Genomic DNA, 27,444 nt, shown 5'->3' on the forward strand with positions numbered 1-27,444 from the left:
CTACAAGTTTCCTGTTTCTATCTCGGCCCTCCTTTCGAGTACGGATCCTCTGCTTTCAGTAGTACAGGCCCATACTACCTTCCACATCTATCCGTACTTTCCTCAAGGATTGCTTCGAATTCACCAAGTCCCTTCTACTACTGTTGCACTCTTTTCCAATCTCGTCCTAGGCTTACCCTAGGGTAACTCTTCGACCTACTCTCCGCCATCAGCTGCATAAGGAACCCCTGCCACCCTTACCTAACTAGCTTGCGAATACCATTACATATCGCTAAGACCAAATAATTCTTCGAATGAAATTTCCTATCCCACAACGGTTGGACTCAAACAAGAGCTGCGCAGTAGGGCTGGACCTAACCTTCTGAAATTATGTCGTCCTTGCAATATGTAACTTAACGTATTCGTTTACTAGTTATCTAAAGATAACTAGGACTCCCGAAGCACAAAGCAACAACATTCGGGCATTGAGTAACCCAATCCAATCATACTCTATCCAAGCTATCATATAACTGACTAATCAGTAACATCTTGCAGATCAAAACACATATAGGCACATCAGGCATCTTCCTAGATCCTTAACCCTAATCTAGCATACAGTTCTCATACACATACAATAGGCATATAAGGCATCCTTCCTAGATCCTCTGGCCCTAATCAAGCATGCAGTTCTCATACATATACAATAGGCATATAAGGCATCTTTCCTAGATCCTATAGCCTTAATCTAGCATGCAGTTCTCATAATCATATCATATCATAACATAACATGTATGGGTATCTTGGGGAAAACTTACTTGAGCTCGGCCGGTCACGCACATCACACATCTTGTTCTTTTTTCAAAGTTCCTTGTTCTCTTTTCAAACTTCTTTTCGTAAAATGATTTTCTTTTGAAAATTTTCATACCACGTCCTTAGTTTGAGTTCAGACACACCCGAGAGTGTATCCGAATCTCTCAAACTAAGGCTCTGATACCAACTTGTAACATACCAATTTTCAAGGCCAAAAATTTCAGTTTTTAATTAAATAGCACATAAAATAGTTTACCAAAAACATTACCGATGTCAAATAAATTGGTAAAACCGTAACAACGTGTCTCAAACCATATCATCAATAGTAATAAAAATCAGAGTACAATCCCAAGTAAATCTCATAATGCGGAAATCATGCGTGTGTGTGATGTGCCGCTACCGCGTCGGCTCCTTCCCCTTCACTGAGGAGGTACCTGAAACAAAACTGAAAACTGTAAGCACGAAGCTTAGTGAGTTCCCCCATCAGACCACATACCACATAAAGCCTATCCATCGGTATCTTTCAACCGGTATCAGTCTGGCATATCTGGGAGCTGGACTCCCCTTCGGTATCTTTCAACCGGTAGCCGGGAACTAACCTCCCCTTCGGTATCTTTCAACCGGTAACCGGGAGCTAACCTCCCCTTCGGTATCTTTCAACCGGTAACCGGGAGCTAACCTCCCCTTCGGTATCTTTCAACCGGTAATTGGGTACTATGTCACCCCCTACCACTATCTCGTAATAAAATATCATAAGCATATTGATCGCATTATAGCATATCATAATCATACTGCTAGGCATGCATGGGTACTATCTACCCCTTCGGTATCTTTCAACCGGTAACTAGGGCATTGTTGCCACATCAAAGACAATCATCTAGCAAACAACTCCTACTAGTGGGCCGGCATTGTGGCCGTAGACCCACTCCTACCGGAAGGTAACTCACCTCAATGTCGGGTAGTGTCTGCACTGATCTCGGTGTGGAAATCAACTCTCCCCGACTCCGCAATCCCTACACGAAAACTCTTCTAAGTTATCAACTCATACTCGTAACCCTTACAAGGGTCACTCAATCCCAGTCAATGTCCAAGTCAAATCCATGGTCAAAGTCAACATCTGGTTGACTCGACTCGTCGAGTTGGCCCGCCAACTCGTCAAGTCCCCATGACCACAAAAGTCATAAACCCGTTCCTAACCGTCGAGTCTAGCAAGATCTCGACGAGTTCGCCTTCAACAACACATCAGACAAACCTTCAACCGATTCGCCGAGTTCGTTCTTGAACTCGCCGAGTTCATCTTCATCCGTAAGAAGATGTTCAGTCGATGACTCGCCGAGTTCATCTTCATCCGTAAGAAGATGTTCAGTCGATGACTCGTCGAGTTCCTCTTGAACTCGCCGAGTCCGTCTTGATAAGTTAGGAGATTGCCTTGGACTAGTCGAGTCTGTTCATACAGTCGTCGAGTCCCATGGTTCCCAGGTCCAAAACAAACCCTTAGCAGGCTGAGTGTTCCTTCCACTCAACCAAAACCATTTCTAGAAGACGTTTTGGGGGTAAAAAGCGTCCCGACTCGCCGAGTCCCTCTTTGTTCAATACTATACAGTCGATTTCAGTGGGACTTAATGCATCCCAATCATAGATTCGACCTCCTAGGGTCCCTTTTATACGTAAAGTTATGAACTTGATGTCCATGCATGGGGTTATTGGCTCAAAAGACTATAAAATGGGGTTTATAAGATGCATGGGCTTCCCATGGCCATAAAGTTGGCACCTTTATGCCATGGGAACCCTCAATGGTTCCAGATCTGAAGCTAATCACTACATAATATGATCTAAATCCAAAGGTGGCTTAGAAAGGTAGAAAATAGCCCCAAAACAAGATCTAGGAAATAGATGGTCAAGGTTCAAGCTTTTTACCTTGAATGGACTGAGAATGAGGCACCACCTTTGGATCTACTAGCTTCCTCTTGATCTCCTAAGCTCTCTTCTTCTCCTTCAACTTCAAACACACACAAAAGGTACAAAAGAGCTCAAATCACTCAAAAATGGTTTAGGGTTCCAATCTAGGGTTTCTCTGAGTTGGGAGGGTGATGGAGGCTGGGTTGGGATGAGATAAAGTGTTTAAATAGGGTGAAAACCCTAAATATTAGGGTTTTATTCAGACAACTCCTACTCGTCGAGTCGGTCTTCCGACTCGTCGAGTAGGTCACTTAAACCCCCGATCGTCAGTCGAGTCTACTCGACGAGTTGGGCCTCCAACTCGCCGAGTCCCAGAGTAAAATGCAATATTTTCTTTAATTTAAATGTGTACCAGGAATCGGGTGCTACATTCTCCCCATGGAACGCAGGAGCTCCACAAGCACGAAACTCCCAGAAAGTCAGTGTGCGAGCTCCAATTATAGCCATAATCTCCGCACGGAATACGCCTAAGCGCTCGTCCACTATCTCTGAAACACAGCGAGAGATCTCCGATGAAATGAACTCCCGCAACTGCTCGCTAATCGGCTCAGCACCTGCATCTGAGCCGGAACCCGAACCTAAACCATCTCCCTGGGAGCTCATCTCCAAACTGAAATACAATCAAGCCAACAGTCAAAACTATGCCAAGAATCCACCTCTCATAAGCTTCTTAGATTCTCCAAGACTCTCACCGATTCGAGTATGGATCATGTTCTTTCAGTAGTACGGACCCAATACTACCTTCCACACCTATCCATACTTTCCTCAACAATCCTCCTGAATCCTCTAAGTCACTTCTTCAAACCATTATGCCAGTACTCACTGAACCATACTACTAACCCACTGCAGCATATCCTAGGCTTTCCTAGGTTCCCGAACCCACCCAGTCCTCAGCTGCTGAAGGATTCCCATTAATGTCAACTAGCTACCTCATGAATATAGCCACATGCAACAGAGATCATATAATCCTTCGAGTAAAAGACTCAACCCTAGAACAGTTGGACTCAGACGAGAGTTGCGCAATAGGGTCAAACCTATCACTCTGAGATTATCCAGCCTGTTCCACATGTGACTTAGCATATTCTCTTAGTAGCCAGCTCCATCACTCTGAGATTATCCAGCCTGTTACACAAAGCACAAAGCAAGCAGCATTCAAACAATGGAAATTCTAACCAACATACTCCATCAAGCCATTCTATCCTCTAATCAGGAATGTGTACTAGCATGCAATTCGAAGGCTCATACAATCAGGCATAACCTAAATAGGTTATCCTACCACTGGCCGATCGGTTCTAGCATGCAAATCTACAAGCTCATATAAGCATACAAAGGCATCTCTCCTAGATCCTTAGCTCTAATCTAGCATGAGAATCACATAATCATATCATATCACATAACAAACACGTATTGGTATTTTCGGAACCACTTACTTGTGCTCGGTCGATTGCACGCATCACCTCCCTTTCTTTTCTTAGAAATTCTTTTATAATTAAATGTTTATTTTAAAAAATTTCATCAAGTCCTCAGTTTGAGTTCAAGCACACCTGAGAGTATGCCCGAATCCCTCAAACTAAGGCTCTAATACCAACCTGTAACATCCCAAAATTTCAGGGTAAAAATTTCATTTTTGTAACACCCCGACTCCCAGGTATAAAATTTTAAAAGTTTAAAGTCATATTCTTGGACCTACTCAACGAGTTGGTTGCCCCTAACTCGTCGTGTAGAAGCAAATCAGGCCGCGTGATTTATGAGGTCTACTCGACGAGTAGGAGCTGGACCTCCCAGAGGAGCTCAGTCAGGGTTGGAAAGATGGTGTATAGACTGGACCTCCCAGAGGAGCTCAGTCAGATTCACAACACTTTTCACGTTTTGCAGTTGTGAAAGTGTATACTGGATGAAGAGGCGGTAGTGTCGTTAGACGATATTCAGGTCGATGAGTGTCTGAATTACGTGGAGAGGCCAGTGTCCGTTCTTGAGAGGAAGGTAAAGGTTCTACGGAACAAGGAAGTACCTTTGGTAAATGTATAGTGGCAACACCGGAGGGGATCCGAGTGGACGTGGAAGACGGGGTAGAGATGCGGGAGCATTACCCTGAGTTATTTACTGCAACAGACTTCGAGGACAAAGTTTAGTTCAAGTGGGGGAGAACTGTAACACCCCGACTCCCAGGTATAAAATTTTAAAAACTTAAAGTCATATATTGGACCTACTCGATGAGTTGGTTACCCCCAACTCGTCGTGTAGAAGCGGATCAGGCCGCATGATTTATGAGGTCTACTCGACGAGTCGGAGGACCCCAACTCGACGAGTAGGAGCTGGAAAATGAAACCCTAATTTTAAGGTTTGCACCCTATATAAAGGAATTAATCCACATCTTGTGGCCTCCTTTACCACTTCATTACCCAGAGAAGAAACCCTAGCCGTTATTTGTTGTTCCCTTATGCTTGTGAGACTAAAAGAGTGCTTTTGGTGCATTTTGTTGAAGAAGTTTGAAGGTTGAGAAGCTTGGAACGGGAAGGAGCTTGTAGATCCCACATCTACAACGTTTGGGCATCCATTTGAAGGTAACAAGTTGTTACCTTGATCATTCTAGTATTAGATCCATCTTTTTCTTGGGTTTAAGGCCATTTTTAGTATATTTGTGGAGCATTTCGGGTGTTGGGTAAGATCTGGAGTTGTAACTTCAGATCTGGACTCCCCTAAGTCCCTATAGTCATAAAGTTATCAGATTTAGCAAGCCTTGTCCCTTCTCCTTGGGTTAAATCTTTCCCTTAGCTTGGTTTTGGCATTTAGGACCATGCGTGTACGTATAGTTTGCAACTTTACGTGGAAACCATGCCCTAGGAGGTTAGATTTGCAATATGGAGCTTTGGGGTAGCTTAAAATTGTTTGAATGAAAAATAGACTGAAGGGACTCAACGAGTTGCATGGTCAACTCGACGAGTTGGATGACGATTGGCCGTGGTGGGTTTCTGCATAGACTCAGTGAGTCAGTGAGACGACTCGACGATTCAGTTAGGGTCTTCCCGACATTTGGACACGCATGGACTCGACGAGTTGTCTGGAATCTCGGCGAGTCAACTAGGGTTTTCACAATTTCTCGAGTTCTGGAAGGACTCGATGAGTCAGTGAGCTGCACTCGATGAGTTGGGTCAACATGGAATGTTGACCTTGACCGTTGACTTGGAATTTGACCAAGGGTTGACCGGTTCGACGTCTGGGGTATTTTAGCAATTTGGAAATTTGTGGAAGTGGATCATTGGTGGATATAGGTGTTGGAGTTGGAGCTCTATTTGGAGGAGTTTGACATTATCATTCTGAGCTACTTGTAAGGTGAGTTGTCCTCACTATACTAACAGGGTCGAAGGCACCAATGCTGGCCCTTTTCGGATTTGTATCCGGATTTATTGCATGATATGCTTATTGATTTACTTCCTGGTAGTTAGGATGGTGATATGCTTAGTGACCTGGTTAGGTCGGCATCCTGGTATATAGGGTAATGCTATGTTAGTGACCGGTTAGGTCTGTATCCTGGTTATAGGATGTTGCTATGATTAGTGATCTGTTAGATCGGTTTGATTGTTATATATGCTAGCGTATGATATTTATGTGCACATGATGGTTTGATTTGGGGGTTGGGTTGAGGCGCTCCTTCTTTGTGCTGAAGGCCAACATACCCAGGGCAGACCGGATAGACTACATGCCCGGGAGGGTATACTAGTGAGTCTGAAGGCCCGGCGAGCGGTCCGGATAGGATGAAGACCCAGCGAGGCGGTCCAGACGTGCCGAAGGCGCGAAGAGCGGTCCAGATAGGTTGAAGGCCCTGCGAGGCGGTCCAGTCAGGCTGAAGACTCATTATGCATGCTGTTGTTTATATGATATGATTATGATTGAATAACGTGGGTATTTTGGGGGAAACTCACTAAGCTTCGGGCTTACAATTGTTGATTTTGTTTCAGGTACTTCTGATGATCGCGGGAAGGCGAAGGCATGATCGTACACCTCCTTATGTTTTCATGATTTGATTCTGAGATACTCTTACACTAAACTATTTTGAAAAACAAATTTTGTAATACTTATTGGTTTTGAATGTTTTAAAAAGTTTAAATTTGGCATGATTTTTATGGGTGTTACAAGTTGGTATCAGAGCCTTGGTTTTAGTGAATTGGAGGAAACACTCGTGTGTCTCCAGTCTCAAACTAAGGATAAGATTTTAGAATGATTTTTCAAATGGTTTTCCAAATACTAAAGAAGAAAGCAAGTGTACGATCAGCCGGAGCCAGTAAGTAGACCCCAAAATACCTTATGGATTATTTGATTTTGTGATATGTTAGAATAACATGCTAGTACTAGGCTAGGGATCTTCAGGAATTGCATGATAGAATTGCCTGATTGTATGATGCCTGATTGCCTAGGGTTTTCCTTATATGAAATTGACATCATTACTGTAGTTGCTTAGTGTATGCATCACGACCGTACATAATTAAGATCTTATAGCCTGAGAATGCTTGGTTTAGCCTTATTTCTTGTTCTTGTTTGATGAAGAGCTTAGGGTAGGATCAGGTGTTTGAAAGTCTATAGAGTCCAACGTTATGTATGGCTAGCATACGCGATGCTGCAGGGTTGGTGGAAGTTTCATGGGTGGGTTGTGCGAGGTCGGTAGGCCAGTACGAGATATTTAGCATTCCTCTAGGAGTGAGGATTGAACGCTCGCCATGTTTATGTATATTGTAAGGGCATTGTTATGATACTTGAGACAAATATGGGTAGGTGTGGAAGGTAGTATGGGCCCGTACTACTGAAAGCACAGGACCCATACGCGTAGCAAGGAAGTGACAACCCCTAGGATTTAGTTGGGAGTTGGTTCCCCATTATTTATGCGGATTATCTGATATTTTCCTGGTGTATTTTCAGTATGGTGGTTACAAGACGCTTTGTGACTAGATCCGGATCATGATCAGGAGATGGCGGTCAGGAGGGACTGGCAGTGCCCGAGGTTGTTGGTCAAATGAGGTCGGATGAGCTGGACACCAGGATTCGAGAGATCCTGCATGATGAGGTTGCTACTCTGTTCCGGGCACAGCTGCCAGAGATGTTTGTGTCTACGCAGTGCCATGCAGCCCTTGCTGAGACGGCTACCGCAACATCTACAACAGCTCTAACGACGACAGGGGGAGGAGCTGGTCGGGCTTTTCAATACCGGGACTTCAATAACACGAAGCCCCCGAAATTTGATGGGACATTTGATGGGACTCAGGATCCTACTGACCAGAAGGTCAGATGTGCCATGAACCTGTTGAGGTCCGGGGCAAAGGACTGATGGAGGTTGATGACTGGGTCTTACACTGATGATCAGAGAGCTGCGGTTACTTGGGATCAGTTCAGGGATATGTTACGCGCTCGCTACATTCCATGGATTGAGCGGGAACGGTTAGCTTAGGAGTTCTTGGAGTCGAGACAGGATGGTGAGACGGTGACGGAGATCACCCGTATGTTCACGGAGAGGGCGATGTTCTGCCCGGAGTTTGCTTCCGAGCAGACTCAAATGACACGTTATCTGAGCATGCTCAAGACTGACATCCATCAGTTTGTTGCTACCCAACGATGTGATACTTTACTGGAGTTGCAGGAGGCCGCTAGACGATGGAAGCTAGAGATTGAGTTACAACTGAGAGAGCAGAGGCAGGCCCCGATGCAGTCACAACCGGCACCAAAGCGATTTAAGACCACTGATTCCAGGTCAGGAGGACAGCAGGGCCGCACTTGTGGCAAGTGAGGGAAGGGTCACTCGGGGGTTTGCAGATCGAGCAGCGTGTGCCGCATATGCGGTAGGGAGGGGCATTTTGCGAAGGATTGTCGCCAGACAGCCCCAGTTCAGGATATGAGGATCTTCTACCACTGTCATCAGGTTGGTCACGTGAAGACAAACTGTCCACAGCTCGCTGCCAGGCCGGCGCAGGATCCAGCGCCGGCTACACTGAGGATTACTGACGGGAGTCAGGGTAGAGCAGTGCCCCCGAGAGCTCAGGGACGCGCCTTCCAGCTTACAGCAGAGGAGGCCAGGGCAGCACCAGACGTGGTTGCTAGTATGTTTCTATCCCTTATCTTACTACTTATATCTAGTTTATGCTTATATGTCTGTACCTGTGATTAGGTACGTTTTTAGTGAACTCCTTACCTGGTTTGGTATTATTCCACTCGGGGGCGAGTCGGTCGTTTGTCTCTCAGTCATTCAGTAGGGAGTTCGGTTTGCCAGTAGGAGAGCTAGAGTGTCCGTTGCGAGTCTCTATCGCCAACAAACACAGGGTTTCTGCTTCTTCAGTTCATCGGGGTTGCGTATTGGAGATCTTCGGGGTATCTTTCCCGATAGACACGATTCCGATTCCCATGGGGGATGTGTGTGTGATCGTGCGTATGGATTGACTTATTCTTTTCGATGCCATGATCAACTGCGAGGGTCAATGAGTGGTAGTTCGAACCGCAAGTGGGGGAGAACTGATTGTCTACGACGAGGGCACCAGATTGGGATCAGAATTTTGTTCAGCTGCTAGGGCCCGGCAGTACCTTCAGCACGGGTGTGCGGGTTATCTAGCGTATGTGGTGGATAAACGGGTCAGGGATCAGGCCTCGGTTTCAGAGGTTCCAGTGGTCAGGGAGTTTGCTGACGTGTTTGCAGAGGAGTTACCCGGAGTGCCTCCGGAGAGGCAGGTCGAGTTTAGGATCGACCTAGTGCCAGGTGCAGCCCCTATCGCCAAGGCGTCGTACCGGTTGGCACCACCAGAGATGCTGGAGCTGTCATCACATCTGCAGGAACTGCTGGGCAAGCAGTTCATTCGTCCGAACAGTTCTCCATGGGGAGCGCCGATACTCTTCGTCAGGAAGAAGGATGGTTCACACCGGATGTGCATTGACTACCGGGAGTTGAACAAGTTGACGGTGAAGAACCATTATCCACGCTCGAGGATAGATGATCTTTTCGTTCTATTGCAGGGAGCATCTTGGTTCTCCAAGATAGACCTGAGGTCCGAGTACCATCAGGACAGGGTTAGGGAGGAGGACGTGGAGAAGACCGTGTTCCGGACTCATTATGGACATTACGAGTTCGTGGAGATGCCGTTTGGGCTCACCAACACGCCGACAGTATTTATGGACCTGATGAATCGGGTCTGCAGACCGATGCTCGATCGCTCGTTCATCGTGTTCATAGACGATATATTGGTGTACTCCAAGACCCGAGAGCAACATGAGGAGCATCTACGGGGGCTATTGGGAGTCTTGAGACGAGAACAGCTGTATGGCAAGTTCTCGAAGTGCGAGTTTTGGTTGCGATAGGTTCAGTTCCTTGGACATCTCGTTAACCAGGAGGGGATTTTGGTCGATCCGGCCAAAATCGAGGCGGTTATGCAGTGGGAGGTTCCGAAATCTCCCTCGGATATGAGGAGCTTCTTGAGATTGGCAGGGTACTACCAGAGATTCATACATGATTTCTCCAGGATTGCAATACCCCTCACTCGTCTGAAGAGGAAGGGGGTGGATTTCTGGTGGGGCCCCGAGCAGTAGAGGGAGTTTGAGACCCTCAGACAGCGACTTTGCGAGGCTCCAGTATTGACTCTTCCGGAGGGAGTTGAGGATTTTGTTGTATTCTGTGATGCATCCATCACAGGACTGGGAGTGGTCCTCATGCAGAGAGGCGGGTGACAGCCTACGTGTCGCGGCAGTTGAAGCCGCACGAGACGAGATACCCTACTCATGATCTGGAGTTGGGAGCAGTGGTGTTCGCTCTCAAAATTTGGAGGCATTACCTTTATGGGATCCGCTATACCATATACACGGACCAAAAGAGTCTGAGGCACATCATGGATAAACCGAACCTGAACATGAGGCAGCGCAGGTAGCTTGACGTGGTCAAGGATTATGATTGCGAGATCCTTTACCATCTTGGTAAAGTGAACGTGGTTGCGGACGCTCTGAACCGCAAGTCAGCTGGATTTTCTACTCCAGTGACGTGTATGAAGATATCAGTGGATTCTTCACTGGTGAGTTTGATCAGGGAAGCTCAGGCTGAGGGTATGCGACAGGAGAATTGGAAGCTTGAGAGGATTAGGGGCGAGAACACCCGGTTTGTGCAGGATAGTCCGGGATTACTGACCCGTTGTGGTCGGGTCTGGGTTCCGATGTCTGGTGGGGTTAGACAGATTGTTCTAGAGGAGGCTCATAAGTCTCGCTTCTCAATTCACCCGGGGGCCACAAAGATGTACCGGGATTTGCGATTGAGTTATTGGTGGCCGTGCATGAAGCGAGAAATCGCTTGGTATATGCAGAGGTGCCTGACCTGCAGGATGGTCAAGGCCGAGCACTAGAGGCCGCATGGCAAGCTGCAACCTCTAGAGGTCCCCATGTGGAAATGGGTGCAGATCACGATGGATTTTGTCACCAAGCTGCCGAGGTCGGCGAAGGGCTTCGACGCTATTTGGGTCATCGTGGATCGATTGACCAAGAGCGCCCACTTTTTAGCAATGCGGGAGAGTTCATCGGCCCAGAAGCTGGCCGACTTGTATATCCACGAGATCGTTGCTCACCATGGGGTGCCAGTCTCTATTGTCTCAGACCGCGATGTTCGGTTCACCTCCCATTTCTGCCCGAAGTTCCATGAGGAACTGGGCACATGACTGCACTTCAGTACAACCTATCATCCTTAGACAGATGGCCAGAGTGAGCGGACCATACAAACTCTGGAGGATATGCTGAGAGCATGCGTTATTGACTTCGGTGGGAGCTGGGACTCCTACCTACCCCTTGCAGAGTTCTCTTACAACAACAACTTTCATTCCAGTATTGGTGCACCACCCTATGAGCTGTTGTATGGACGAAGATGTCGCACCCCAGTCTGTTGGGATGAGATTGGACACAGGGTGATGGGACGGACATAGGTAGTTCTACAGACTACCGAGAGGATTCATCCGATCAGAAAGCGGCTGCAGACCGCTCAGAGTCGGCAGAAGATTTACACTGACAGACGCCGATCTGAGCTGGAGTTCCAGGTGGGTGACATGGTACTCCTGAAGGTCTCACCCTAGAAGGGTGTGATTCGCTTCAGGAAGAGGAGGAAATTGGGTCCCCGATATATAGAGCCATTCAGGATCATTTCCAGGGTTGGCAAGGTGGCGTATAGATTCGACCTCCCAGAGGACCTCAGTCAGATTCACAACACTTTTCACGTTTCGCAGTTGTGAAATTGTATACCGGATGAAGAGGCGGTAGTGTCGTTAGACGATATTCAGGTAGATGAGCGCCTGAATTACGTGGAAAGGCCAGTGGCCGTTCTTGAGAGGAAGGTAAAGGTTCTACGGAACAAGGAAGTACCTTTGCTAAAGGTACAGTGGCAGCACCAGAGAGGATCCGAGTGGACGTGGGAGCCGGAGGCAGAGATGCGGGAGCATTACCCCGAGTTATTTACCACAGCAGACTTCGAGGACAAAGTCTAGTTCAAGTGGGGGAGAATTGTAACACCCTAACTGCTAGGTACAAAATTTTATAAGCTTAAAGTCATATTCTTGGACCTACTCGACGAGTTGGTTGCCCCCAACTCGTCGTGTAGAAGCGGATCAGGCCGCGTGATTTATGAGGTCTACTCGACGAGTCGGAGGACCCCGACTCGACGAGTAGGAGTTGGGAAATGAAACCCTAATTTTTAGGGTTTGCACCCTATATAAAGGAATTAATCCACATCTTGTGGCCTCCCTTACCACTTCATTACCCAGAGAAGAAACCCTAGCCGTTATTTGTTGTTCCCTTATGCTTGTGAGACTAAAAGAGTGCTTTTGGTGCATTTTGTTGAAGAAGTTTGAAGGTTGAGAAGCTTAGAACGGGAAGGAGCTTGTAGATCCAGCATCTGCAATGTTTGGGCATCCATTTAAAGGTAACAAGTTGTAACCTTAATCATTCTAGCATTAGATCCCCTTTTTCTTGGGTTCAAGGCCATTTTTAGTATATTTGTGGAGCATTTCGGGTGTTGGGTAAGATCTGGAGTTGTAACTTCAGATCTAGACTCCCCTAAGTCCCTATAGTCATAAAGTTATCAGATTTAGCAAGCCTTGTCCCTTCTCCTTGGGTTAAACCTTTCCCTTAGCTTGGTTTTGGCATTTAGGACCATGCATGTACGTAAAGTTTGCAACTTTACGTGGAAACCATGCCCTAGGAGGTTAGATTTGCAATATGGAGCTTTGGGGTAGCTTAAAATCATTTGAATGAAAAATGGACTGAAGGGACTCGACGAGTTGCATGGTCAACTCGACGAGTCGGATGAAGATTGGTCGTGGTGGGTTTCTGCATAGACTCGGCGAGCCAGTGAGACGACTCGATGAGTCAGTTAGGGTCTTCTCGACATTTAGACACGTATGGACTCGACGAGTTGTCTGGAAACTCGGTGAGTCAACCAGGGTTTTTGCGATTTCTCGAGTTCTGGAAGGACTCGACGAGTCAGTGAGCTGCACTCAACGAGTTGGGTCAAAATGGACTGTTGAACTTGACCGTTGACTAGGACTTTGACCAAGGTTTGACCAGTTTGACTTCTGGGGGTATTTTAGTAATTTGGAAATTAATGGAAGTGGATCATTGGTGGATGTAGGTGGTGGAATTGGAGCTGTATTTGGAGGAGTTTGCCATTATCATTCTGAGCTACTTGTGAGGTGAGTTGTCCTCACTATACTAACAGGGTCGAAGGCACCAATGTCGGCCCTTTTCAGATTTGTATCCGGATTTATTGCATGATATGCTTATTGATTTACTTCTTGGTAGTTAGGATGGTGATATGCTTATTGACCTGGTTAGGTCGGCATCCTGGTATATAAGGTAATGCTATGTTAGTGACCGGTTAGGTCTATATCCTGGTTATAGGATGTTGCTATGATTAGTGATCTGTTAGATCGGTTTGACTGTTATATATGCTAGCGTATGAAATCTATGTGCACATGATGGTTTGATTTGGGGATTGGGTTGAGGCGGTCCTGCTTTGTGCTGAAGGCCAACATACCCAGGGCGGACCGAATAGACTACAGACCCAGGAGGGTATACTAGTGAGGCCGAAGGCCCAGTGAGCGGTCCGAATAGGTTGAAGGCCCGGCGAGGCGGTCCAGATGCGCCGAAGGCTCGGAGAGCGGTCCAGATAGGTTGACGGCCCTGGGAGGCGGTCCAGTCAGGCTGAAGGCTCATTATGCATGTTGTTGTTTATATGATATGATTATGATTGTATGGTGTGGGTATTTTGGGGGGAAACTCACTAAGCTTTGGGCTTACATTTGTTGATTTTGTTTCAGGTACTTCTGATGATCGCGAGAAGGCGAAGGCGTGAGCGTACACCTCCTTATGTTTTCATGATTTGATTTTGGGATACTCTGACACTAAACTATTTTGAAAAACAAATTTTGTAATAATTATTGGTTATGAATGTTTTAAAAAGTTTAAATTTGACATGATTTTTATGGGTGTTACAATTTTTAATATAACTAAAACACATTCGTAACTTGGTTCACACATTGAAAAGCATTTCAAATAAAACATTTATCCGAGTTCATTCCCAGAAATCACATATTGTAGAAAACATAGGTGTATGCGCTGCGATCGTCCCGGGCTCCTTTGGTTGAAAATTGGAGGTACCTGAAACCAAAACTGGAAGCCGTAAGCACGAAGCTTAGTGAGTTACCCAAATACCACATACCATACATATCAACTGATCCATACATGCCATACATAACCGTGAGCCATACATATCATTCATATATCATAATCAATAAAGGTGCTATGTGCCGCACATAGTCTTGCCATTATTCCACGGGACGCCTCGTGGTATTTCTTGCCAAGCCGGGGGCCACCCCTGGGTCTTACAGACAAGTGCCAAGAGCCACCTCCTGGTCTTCCATGCAAGCATCACAAAGACAACTAGCATACATACTACTCTACTTAGCTAATTAGCATACAATATTCCAGGAGCCACCTCCTGGTCTTTGGTACATAATGCCTAGGGCTAACCCCCGGGTCTTCCTACAATACATAAACCAAATGGGCCGGCATTGGTGCCTTCGACCCATACAAAAAATGAGGAGACTCACCTCGAATGCTGAAGCTTATTGCACGAAATCCTTAGTTGCTGTCCTGACGATTCCCCGAGCTATCCATACCAAAACATCACCCAATTAGCAATTAGGTTCCAAACTATGATCCATAATCCTTACTTGGGGTGAAATGACCGTTTCACCCTCGAACCATCAAGGCCCAAACTATAAAATCCATGAAAGCCCATCAAGGGCCCAATTTTCCAAATTAGGCCCAAACCCTTACATGGAACTACCCTTTAGAACCCATTCCGTACTTCATAACCCTCCAGGGGTCAACCTTGGTCAAGTCAAGTCAAGGTCAAAGTCAACATCCAAGCCGTGGTCAAAGTCAACGCTCCGAGTTGACTCAACTCGTCGAGTTGTCCTTTAACTCGGCGAGTTCCCATAAACCACAGAATCATGATACTACGAATCAACTAGTCGAGTTCTTTCCTTTTTAACAGAATCGGGACACTTCAAATTAACTCATCGAGTTCCTCCATGAACTCGCCTAGTTCTTCAGTCTGAATCACTTCTTAATGCATTAAACCATTATTCTTCAGATCTAAACCTTATACTTCCAGATCTAGACTAGAAATGCCTCTAGAAGGGTAAAGTTTCCAACTTTACCCGTTAATACCTTTCCTAAAGAAGGTAAGCCCAAAACCTAACTCCAAAAGGCTTAGATCTAAACCCAAGGGTCCTCAAAACTTCAAGATAGGGCATAAGAACATAGATCTGGACCTTAGATACTAGAAGGACACCGAAAGTCTTACACTTTATCCACATGCATGACCATGTGGAGCTTGAAAGGTCAAAACAAGAGTTTAGAGGTTGCATGGGGCTTCTAGGGCCACAAAGTTGGCACCTTTATCCCATGAGAGCCCCTCAAGGCCCTAAATCTAAAGTGTTTTCCATAAGGGACGTCCAACCCACCAATAACCATCTCATTTGGACAAAACAAGCCAAAGAACCCTAAAATGGAGATGTAGATGACTACAAGACAAGGTTTAATCTTTATACCAGAAAAGTGTCGTGGATGAGGCAAGGATTATGGATCTATATGCTCCTTCTTGCGTCTCCAAGTTCTTCCTTCTTCTAATAGCTTTAACACTCACCAAAACACTCAGAATGACTCACAAACTCTCAAAATAGCTTTAGGGTTTCGAGATTTAGGGTTAGGGACTTGGAGGTCGGAAACGAGACTAAACCCTAGGGCTTAAGTTGTTTAAATAGGGTGCAAAGTCTCGATTTTAGGGTTTCCCAAACCCCGTCCAACTCGTCGAGTTTATCCTCCCCAACTCGTCGAGTAGGTCTTCCAAAAACGCGCGCCCCAACTTTCCAACACGTTGAGTTTCTTGCCCCAAACTCGACGAGTTGATCTTTAGAAATGGGGGGTTTCACTTCCAAAATTGACTTTCTAGATTCTAGATGTTACACACCATACGCATGATTTAGAGTTAGGGCTGTGGTTTTTGCCCATAAGATTTGGCGACATTACCTCTATGGGGTATGTTGTACTATTTACACAGATCACAAGAGTGTAAGGTACCTGATGGATCAGCTGAATCTGAACATGAAGCAGCGTAGATGGTTGGATGTGGTGAAGGATTATGATTGTGAGATCCTTTATCACCCGGGGAAGACCAACGTGGTGGCCGATGCTCTCAGCCACAAGGCGGTTACTGCCCTGATCAGGGATGTGTGTTTGAGGATGATCGTGATTACCCCACTCTTAGAGTAGATCCGAGAGGCGCAGGTTGGGGATATGAAGGAAGAACACCAGAAGAGTGAGCGCATAGTGGGTCAGGTGGCTTCCTTTGATTATGATAGCCCGAGATTATTGATCCTTTATCGGAGGGTATGGCTTCCATATTGGGGTGGTGCACGTCAAGTTTTGATGGGGGAGTCGCACAAGTCGAGGTTCTCTATTCATCCCGGAGCGACAAAAATGTATAGAGATCTCCGGCTTGACTATTGGTGGCCATGCATGAAGCGGGATTTGGCATGGCATGTGGAAAGGTACTTGACTTATAGGAAAGTCAAGGCCAAACATCAACAACCATATGGAAAACGGAGTCGTTGGGTGTTCCCGTTTGGAAATGGGAAGAGATTACGATGGATTTTATCACGAAGTTACCACGAACGACACACAGAGTAGATTCGATATGGGTCATCGTGGATCGATTGACCAAGAGCACACACTTTATTCCAATCCAAGAGAGTATTCTGGCTGAGAAGCTAGCCGACATCTACATTCGGGAGGTTATGGCATGGCATGGGGTGCTGGTTTCAGTAGTTTATGATAGGGATGTTCGGTTTACTTCTAGGTTCTGGAAAAGATTCCATGAGGAGTTGGGTACTTGTCTGTACTTCATCATGGTTTTCCACCCGTAGACTGATGGTCAGAGTGAGCGGACTATCCAGACATTGGAGGACATGCTGCGGGCATATGTAATGGATTTTGGCGGGAGTTGGGATACGTATCTTCCTTTGGTGGAGTTTTCGTATAACAACAGTTATCGCGCTAGCATTGATCAAACTCCTTTTGAGATGCTCTATGGGAGGAAGTGTAGTACCCCGATATGTTGGGGTGAAGCCGATCATCGGGTTATATGGAGTACGAATGTGGTACTCAAAACGAAGGAACTGATTCAATAGGTTCGTGACAGACTTCGGACAACACAGAGCCGACATAAGAGTTACGCAGATAGACGCCGGTCAGACTTTGAGTTCCAGGTTGGGAACATGGTACTCCTGAAGGTGTCACCTTGGAAATACGTCATCCGATTCAGGAAGCAGGGTAAGCTAGGCCCTATGTATATTGGTCCTTTCATGGTGTTAACACTTTTCATGTCTCTCAATTGCGGAAATGTTGGTTGATGATTCCGCAGTGGTTCCATTGGAGGACATTCAGGTGGATGATAAAGAGACCAGTGGTGATCCTTGATAGGAGGACGAAGACTTTGCTAAACAAGGTTGTGGATCTCATGAAGGTGCAGTGGCAGCACCAGAAGGGTTCCCGATGACAAGATGAGGGAGCATTACACATAGTTATTTGCAGCAGCGGACTTTGAGGACGAAGTCTAATTCAAGCGGGGGAGAATTGTAATACCCGATTCAAGGTATTTTTTTGACCCTTAGTATAAAAATAGTTTTCAAATTTGGTCCTAAGGGGCGTTAAATGAAAATTTGGGGGGTACGTCTAGTACGCGGGGTGTACGTGGTCAGGGGACAAACCCAATTTTTTAGGGTTTGGACCCTATTTAAGCATCATTATGGAGCTTAAGGTTGCCCCCTCATCAGCCTCATTACCTTAAAAGATATCCCATGAAACCCTAGCCCTCTTTTGAGTGTTCTTGAGCCTTATTGTGATCTTGTGGTGTTTTTGGGTGGTTCTTGGTGGTGAAGGAAGATCCTTGAAGAAGGAGTGGTGCATTCAAGCCCTTGGATCCATATCTACACCTCCTCGTGCATCTTCAGAAGGTATCAAGTTCATACCTTGGAGTGGCAGGACCATTTTGGCATCTTCAGAAGGTATCAAGTCCATATCTACACCTCCTTGTGCATCTTCAGAAGTTATCAAGGTATCATGCCAGACAGTTGGGTGGCAGGACCATTTCGGCATATAGCCTTTCTGAAATCCAACAACCAAGCTAACATGAGCATTCTAGACACCTCTCTCGTAAGTAGATCAATCAACATTATAACTAGAATTACTGATAAATCTTATATATATATATATATATATATATATATATATATATATATAACAACGACTATAAACATGAATATAAGTTACACTAAAAGTGTAGCTTAACTTACAGAGATCCTAGCGGAAAATCGGAAATCATGCGGACAGAACTCTGATCTGAAAGCTCTATACCTCATATGCTCTAGGACCTTGCTAAAGTAGCCGAAACTAGAAAGTAAAAGGACTAAGAGTACGAGACAGTTCCACAGAGGTTCTGGAGGAAAAGAGATGTGAGAAATGAATGAAAATTGTCGCCAATTTATTGTTGATTTTGAGGTGCACGTCACGCACGTAGTCGGGTGCGCGTCGTGCACTTGGTTAAGGGTGCTAACATGGCTCCATGCAGAAAGGGACACGTGGCAAAATCTGTGTGGTGTGTCAGTGCATGTCGCGCAGCTGGACTGAGTGCGCGACTGCGTGCGCGAAGATTTTGGATTTCTTATAAATTCCATATCTTCTCCATACGAGCTCCATTTTTGACGAGTTCTATATCCACACGTAGCTATCGACATGATCTACAACTTTCATTTAGACTCCGCCAGCTAATTTTGACTTTATTTTTAAAGTTATATTTCTAACAGGCTTAAACTGTTAAAGTCTGTATAAAAATTATAACTCTCTCATACGATAGCTGTTCTCGACTATCTTTATATCGACGAAATCATATGAACGAGATCTTCAACTCTAGTTTAGATTTTTTTCCTAACAATCGAGCAATTTCTATTTCGGTTTTTCTGTCGTACACTGCTACACTGAAATTTCTAAAAATCATAACTTCCTCTTATGAAGTCAGATTTGAACGTTATTTACACGCACACTCTTGGTTTTGCGATTACTACGACTTTCGTCAAGACTAATTATCCAAAATAGTCTTCTATCAAAGACGTCTATTTACGTGACTAGTCGTTTATACTATATGGTGAAAATGGGGTGTTATATATATATATATATATATATATATATATATATATATATATATATATATATATATATATATATATATATATATATATATATATAACACCCCATTTTCACCATATAGTATAAACGACTAGTCACGTAAATAGTCATGTTTTTCTTTATAAATTTCATATTATTTTAAATAAATTATATATTATAGATTTATAGTGGGCCAAACTCAAGAATTAAAATTAAAATTCAAATTTCAAAGTGACTTAATTTTACTCATCCTCACCACCTATCCTATTTGCTTCTAAGCTCTAACTCTTTTCTTTTTACCATATAAACTTACTATAAATTTTGTCATTCCACATCTCAACTTCAGTGTTTCAATTTTTCCTTTTCGCCTCCGCATATCTTACTTTCCAACTTTTAAAATGTTTCAACCTGACATGCCACAATATATTTACAAGGTCTAAACCTTAACCCGAAACCCGACACGAAATCGACATGAAAATAAAAGGGTTCACATGACACGACACGAGAATTAAACGGGTCGGGTTAGGGTCAAACTCTCTTAATCCGTTTAATGTCTTGACATGACACGTTTATCAGACCTACCATATAGTAAAAATGTACAATACTAATAAAAATATAGTCAAAATGTCAAATTACATTTGCTTATAAATTCACTATGAACAATGAAACCAAATCATAAATGTTCCACCTTTTACATATTCTGTTAACATAAGTTATAATGAACAAATACAAGTTGCAATGGTTTTGGTTTATGATTAAACCGTTTTTTTGGTAAAAACTGGTCGATTTATAGAAAAAACAAAAGTGAAAATGACTTACAAGTGTAATCATCTTTATCACGTTGTTAACATTTAGACAATTTTTTGTACACATTTGACCATTTAACTTTGTGTATGTGTTCACATATTACCATTGTCACCGACTATAGCACGTGACAATGGTAATATGTGATCAATTTAACAATTTAAATGGTCAAATGTGTATAGAAAAAAGTCGTCTAAATGTGAAAAAAAAAACGATAATTTAATTACCCTGATAAGTCATTTCGCCACTTTTAATAACAATTTTATTTTTCATATTTGTTTGTATTATTTATTTCAAACATTATTTTTAAAGTATCTATAATGTCCTAAATATTAATTAAATATTGATCAATTTTAAACTTTACTTTTTAATTAATAAATGTGTTTTTGTTTTGTGAAATATTTTATATAGCATATTATATTTTTTTTTCTCTTGTTTTTAAACGTATACAATATTTTTAAAGTAACTAGTATCTAACAATAAAATTAAATAAATTAAATATGTAACAATATGTATGGATGGTCTTTTAAAAAAGAACAAAAATATGACGTAGCAAATAAAAAAAATTATTTAATGTAAATGTTTTAAAATTAGTACAACTTTTTAATATTTTTTAATTAGAAGCTTATAAACTTATTTTTTTAATACAACGTTTTAAATTAGTATTTAACGAAAATATTTTAAAGTATTATAAAAAAATATTAATTGTCATACAAAATCTATGAAACATTTTAAGAATGTTGTAAAAGAAAGTTTAGAAATAATTGTACGAATGTTATAAAAAAATTGTATGAAGATGTAAAAGAAAAAAAATAGAAACTTGTAAGAAAAGTTTAAAACATTTATAAAATATTTGGTTTAAAAACACTTGTATTAAAGTTATATGAAAGTATAATAAAGTTAAAAAGAAATTATAAGAAAAAATTAAAACATTGTATCAGAAAAACATATAGGAAAAAAATATTATAAAAATATTGTAAACAATTATAAAAAGTCTCAAAAAATTTATAAAAAAATTGTTCACATTTAGACAATTTTTTTATGTACATATTTGACTATTTAACTTGTTAAATATGTAAATACATTTAACAAATATAAAAAAAATTATCTAAACATAAATAAAACAAAAAATATTTCCCTAATTTTTCCGAACCACAACCCACTTTTAATTAACCCATTATCTATGGTTTGGGTAATTTGCGCGCTTGGTCTCTAACTTATTTTTTTAACTCGGAAGGTCCTTACTGTTTGTTTTTGTTACGCGTTTGGTGCATACTATTTGTTTTTGTTACGCGCTTGGTCTATATCTTACCTAAAAAGTCTATTATTAAAATAGGGAAAAATGGTGGGGTGGGTAAGGTAAGGTGACGAGGTGGGTTGGGGGTGTGTTTATTTAAATAAATTAAAAAATCAATGGAAAAAATAGTTTTTTTACGTAAGACAGGGACCAAACGTGTAACAAAAACATACAGTAGAGACCTTCCGAGTTAAAAAGATAAGTTATGGACCAAACACGTAAATTACCCTAAACCATAAGGACCATTCGTGTAATTTACTCTTGTTTTAAATAACCTTTTTGGTAAGATGTAATTTTGATCAAAGCGGAAATTTCAAATCATGAAATCTTCCATTTAGAAATTACGATAAAAAGTTGATACAAATTTTCAAAATTTTGGTAAAAAAAATCATAATAACAATAAAAAGAAAATGAATACAATTTTTGGCAGACAAGATTAAATTAATGATGAGCTAGCAAACCCTCGTCATGCCATGCACGTGCCACCCACTCCACTTTCCTTTTTCTATTTTCTTTTAGTGGAAGTCGCAATCATCATACAGGTTTCCATGCACTAGCCCACACCACCGGTGTTTCTTTACGCATCAAAAACATTCCGGCCGCCGTTTCCGACGGTGCCATTGACCACCCTTCCTTATACCTCCTCAGCAGTGCCCGGACATCGTCGCACCCTTCTTCGCTATATGAAACCCGACCAAAACCACTTGCACGAAGCCTACTGGACCACCGGTTAGCCGTCTCCCGCCTCTCCACGGAATTCGCCGGCGAGCATGCCACCAAGTCCATCACAGCCCGTCCCGCCTCCCTCTCCAACATCAATCTCTCGGTACTCGTTTGAGGAAAGCTCTCGTTGAGAGCTTCGAAGTAAACCCTAAACCATTTCAAACACTCTTGAAACCCTCTCAAAAATTCAAACCCATCAATTCCCACTTCCAAATCAGCTTCTTCTTCCACGATCGTCACTATTTTAGGGTTCATACTCCGAAACATCGAGATCAAATAATCCCTACGGTGATTACTAACAGAACGTAACGTGCCATTTAAGTTTATAGCAAGAGCTTCATCAGATTGAATAGCTAACTGACTAAAATTCAGATCGGATAAATCGCCGGTATGGTGTATCACATTGAATTTAAACGGGACACCCATTAACCTTGCGAATTTTTCCATCCGACTCCCTATTTCTCGCATGATCCTCTCTATTCCGTCGCTGCCGGCCGATCTGGAGGAGATCACCGTCGTGAGGCGGAGATGAGGTGCTTCATCTGCCCGGGTGGCGATAGCTTCCAGCAACGTCGGCCACTGTGTGCAGTATGTGTTGCTGACATCAACAATGTGCAATTTAGTCTCGCCGTCTAACGCCTCTAAGATAGCTCCGTTACACGCAACGTGTCCGAAAGTCGTCCATGGGCTGACTTCTTGAAACTTGAGCACCAATTCTCTGGTTGATTCAAAGGTGCTAACTTTCTCCGAAATCGACGATAAATTCCGGTAATTCAACTCACCGGAATCCGTCATCCGACTGTAAAGCGCTTGTAGAAAGTAACAAGAAAGCTTCTCCTCTACATCGCCATAGGGTGAACTGAGCTCGTTGAGCATCCACATCAACTGCTGTAGACGCGTGCTGTTCTTATCAACCACCGCACGCGCAGCCTCCAATAACACATCCGACGCCCAGGCGTTGGCGGAGAAAGAATTCGAAAACTCCATAGCGATATGATCCTGGGAAGACGAGTAGGTAAAGTTGGTATGATCAGAATTAGAAGAAAAACCATGAGTCTTGGGAGGTGGAGGAGGAGTGGTGGTGGTGCTTGTGGTGGAAGTAGGAGTAGGAGTGGCGGAAAACTGGTGGTGGAAATGGGGTTGTAACTGGTTAGAAGAGTAGTAGTGGTGTTGCAATGAGGAAGAAGAAGAGAGATCATCTTCTTCCATGAAGAAAGTACTAGGGAGACATTCTTCTTGTGGTTGGTAGTAATGGCCGGCGCCGGTGGTTGTTTGATGATCGGTGGAGGATCTAGAACTGCTAGAACTTACGGTGGAGTTGAAAGATTGACGACGATGATGATGATGATGTTGATAATCAGAGAGGAGTTGTTGGTGTTGGAGGGTGAACATAGTATCCATAAAATATCCTGTTAAAATGAAAGATGTCTTATCATACAAGGTAAGGTAATGTGTGTTTTTGTAGGTGTTTTTGTAGGTCGTATCGTAGGTATTCAAGTTAAATTCGAGAAGGGAGTGTTTTATGTTTATGCTTTTCGGGTAATCAATGACAGGAAACTGAACGTTGAAGGGGATGTTTGTGCTTTTCGGGAAAATGGAGTTTTAATATTTTTCATGAACCAAAGGGGATTTAAATCGGTAAATCAATTAATATTTTTTAAGTAATTTGTGGAATATTTTGAACAATTATGAATAGTTTAATAAAAATGTTTGAACGAAATAAAATCTAATCGGCATTTAAAGTATTAAACTCAATATCATATTAACGTTCAATAGGTGTAAAGTTTAATTCTCATTAAACTTTTTGATAGGATAATTTTTTTTAATGATGAATAAGAATAAATATTTTTTTTAAATATATTTTATTGAACGTTTATAGAGTTTGAGGCCTTATAAAAAATAATAAAACTATATAACAAACAAAATATTATATTTGTGTGTAAATTTTATAGAATTCAATATACTTTGATTATATGTAGATCTTAGTATAAAACACTTGTCACAATTTTTAAGGCACGTAAGTGGGACTATGAATTGGTTTCCTTTGTTAATTATTAATTTAAATTTCTTTTTGGAAAGAAATGTATAATTTGTTAAAAAAGAAAAAAAAATCTTATATCAAAATTTGAAACCTTTTTAAAAAAACAATATGTAGAAAATTTTGCAAACGAAATGAATAATACATAGCATAACAAAATTTCCCAAAGACGTGCGTTTTTAACGATTTTTATGTGATTTTAATTTTAAACATGTTTTGTGGTTGTATTACACTTTTCCCTTAGACTATATACACTTGAACGGACAGAAGTCACATAATTAATTACTCTTTTAGATCGAAAGGTAACATTTTTTTTGTCTAAAAGATACCATATATTTTATTCAAGAGTAATTATTAAAGTTCTTTCTTTTTAAAAAGAAAATGTCATATCTAGCTATGGCCAAGTAGTGTAGTTCCTTGTTCCTTTATTTTTCTATCATTCTTCCTTCATTTAGTAAAATATCACCATTCACTTACCCATATTTTTATTATTTTACTTTTAATAAACATGAAGCAATGAAATATTATAACGAACAAATGTCTAAACAATGAAAAAAAAAAAAAAAAGGTCGTCGCAATGAAGGTTATAGGATTATCGCACCCATCACACCAGATGATGTGGTGTTCCTCGTCTCACTGTAATGCCGCACCATTTCATCATACATACGATGGATACATCTTTTGGTCTTAATATATACTATATATACTAGTATATAATATAACCAAAAAAATTAGATTTATAATCTTGTGCCTAAAAAGCACTAATTCAAAAGTTAATATTTGTGGCCTACGATGAATGTCACAATCTTTTTTAATAATTGCTAGTTTAGATTGTAATCTTTTAGAAAATGAGAGGTCGTATTATTCTAGATAGCTTTAAATACAAATGTTGTATTTTTATATATTAAAGAAATATTAACATTTATAAACTAGTTTTAGACTAGATTTCACAATTTTCAATTGTTTTTTATCTTATTTATAAACAACTAAATATAAACAATGTTTGGAGTTAACCTTTGTATATATATTTTCTTTTAAGTGGGGAAGTATATTTTAAAGTATTTGAAGGTTTGAGGAAAAGCTGCCGGCGGTGGTAAAACTCATCTTTTAACAAAGCATGCCTCCTCATTCCTCTGCACATTTTCTATTTAAATCAAAACCGCTTTTTCTTTTTCCCATACAACCTTTGCCCATGCTTCTAACGCTCATCCCAAATTCCCAGAATTATTAGAAAGAATATGAAAATCCCATGTTTGAATGATCCATATATTTGTATACGCGAGTTGTATTAGTTTTGGATTAAATTTTCGTTAAGAACCATCACGATTGATATAAAGGACTTTATGATATCGGAAAATTAGTGATCATATAGTAGCTGGTTGAAACCGGAGGTATCAATATTTTGGGTTGGGTACTTGGGTTGGCTCATAAATAGAGTCAAATATTAAATAAGTTTACAACACAATTCAACCCAACCATTTTGTTAATGAGTTCAAATCCGGTTGCTCTTTCTTCAACCCAACTTGTTTAATAAATAGGTTGAATGATCTGTTTAATATTAAAAAAATAAAAGAAAAGAAAACTTAAAAATTATATGGTCTTCAAATAAAATTAAATAAAAATTAAAAGCTTCAATAATTGGTGGTTTGTTTGAAAAAATAATGTAATCATAAGTCGATAAATCCATAACACAAACACAATTCAATTCAAGTATTTCACAAACTTGACTTATAATAACGGTCACCAACCCCACATTTTTCTTTAGAAATAAAAGCAAAACAAAATATAATAAATAATAATACAATAAATATAAATTAAAAAAATATTTAAAAAAATTAAATTGTTTTTAGGTTATATACAAGTTGAGAATTTCAACCCTAATCCAACCTATTTAGTTCAACGGGTAGACGGATTGACCCGTTTAATTAAAAGAGTTGAAATTTTCAATCCAATCTAATAATTACTGGACTGGGTTGACAGGTTCGGTTGGGAACCAACCCTATAGAAACAATCATTTATAATTAAATGTTTTTTTGCAGATTAGTCGTGTGAAGAGATCGACGGGAATATACACTCACATCGAATACATTGTTCTTGTTTTTTTGCAATGCAACCCTGTTGATCTTATGGTTTTCAAATAAATGATTGTCATGTTGATCTTATGGTTTTCAAATAAATGAATGTCACTGAATGATTTTAAGTAAAGGGTTTTAACTGGTTAACTTATTTTAAATTAAATTAAAATATCTTTTGTAATTTTTAGGACGTTATATATAATCTATCTGACACTATTTTATTTATTGATTTGTAGATTGGGATTTTAATGTTTGTTGGCTAAACAAAGGAATCAATTTTCATCTTCACAAATTAGGGATGTAAAATTGGAATTAATAAGCTTTTATATCTATCGCCTAAGAAATTGGGGGTGTAATCACCTGAATTTTATCACTTGATTATGAAGATCCCAAAATTTTGGAATAATTTGATTGCTCAATGCTAGTATTTATGTAATACCCACAAATTCGGGCTAGACGTTTAATGTGTAATAATAATTATTATACATTTATTGAACAATTAAAACCGTTGAATAGAGTAATTATTTTTCGTACGCGTTACGAGCTAATAAATATTTATCAGATACACGTTATGTGGACAAATATTAGGATTATATAATATTTGCAGAAAACTTTAATATAAAAATTATCGTTAAACGATAAAATAGCATTAAAAATAAAAGATTATTTAGGATAAATAATATTAACGAAAGTTGTAGTAGCTATGATGACACTTCTGTGGGTGTAAAAAACGCACAAATCTTACTTCGTATAAGAAAGTTATGATTTATGTTAACGTATCCCTCAGGGAAAACGTTAAAGAAGAAAAGTCAAACTAGCGTCAAGCTTGGCCTAGTTATAGTCGGGTCATACCCAATCTAAGGCCAAGGCCGGGCCTCCGCCTGCATGGACTCACCGGTATGGCGGTTAAGGGGCAGAACTGCGTCTTACCCTCTTTTCCCTAGGAGAAATACCCCGACAAACGTGGAGCCAAT

General features: G+C 41.4%; 1 pseudogene; it reads right to left on the reverse strand.

Moving 5' to 3' along the window:
* Positions 1 to 21,945: 21,945 nt before the first annotated feature.
* On the reverse strand, positions 21,946 to 23,848 carry LOC145160275 (protein SHORT-ROOT pseudogene; annotated as a pseudogene).
* Between the last annotated feature and the right edge of the window lie 3,596 nt (positions 23,849 to 27,444).

Source organism: Lactuca virosa, chromosome 2 (assembly GCF_052849685.1).
Source record: "Lactuca virosa cultivar CGN04683 chromosome 2, Lactuca_virosa_CGN04683_v6, whole genome shotgun sequence".
NCBI lineage: Eukaryota > Viridiplantae > Streptophyta > Magnoliopsida > Asterales > Asteraceae > Lactuca > Lactuca virosa.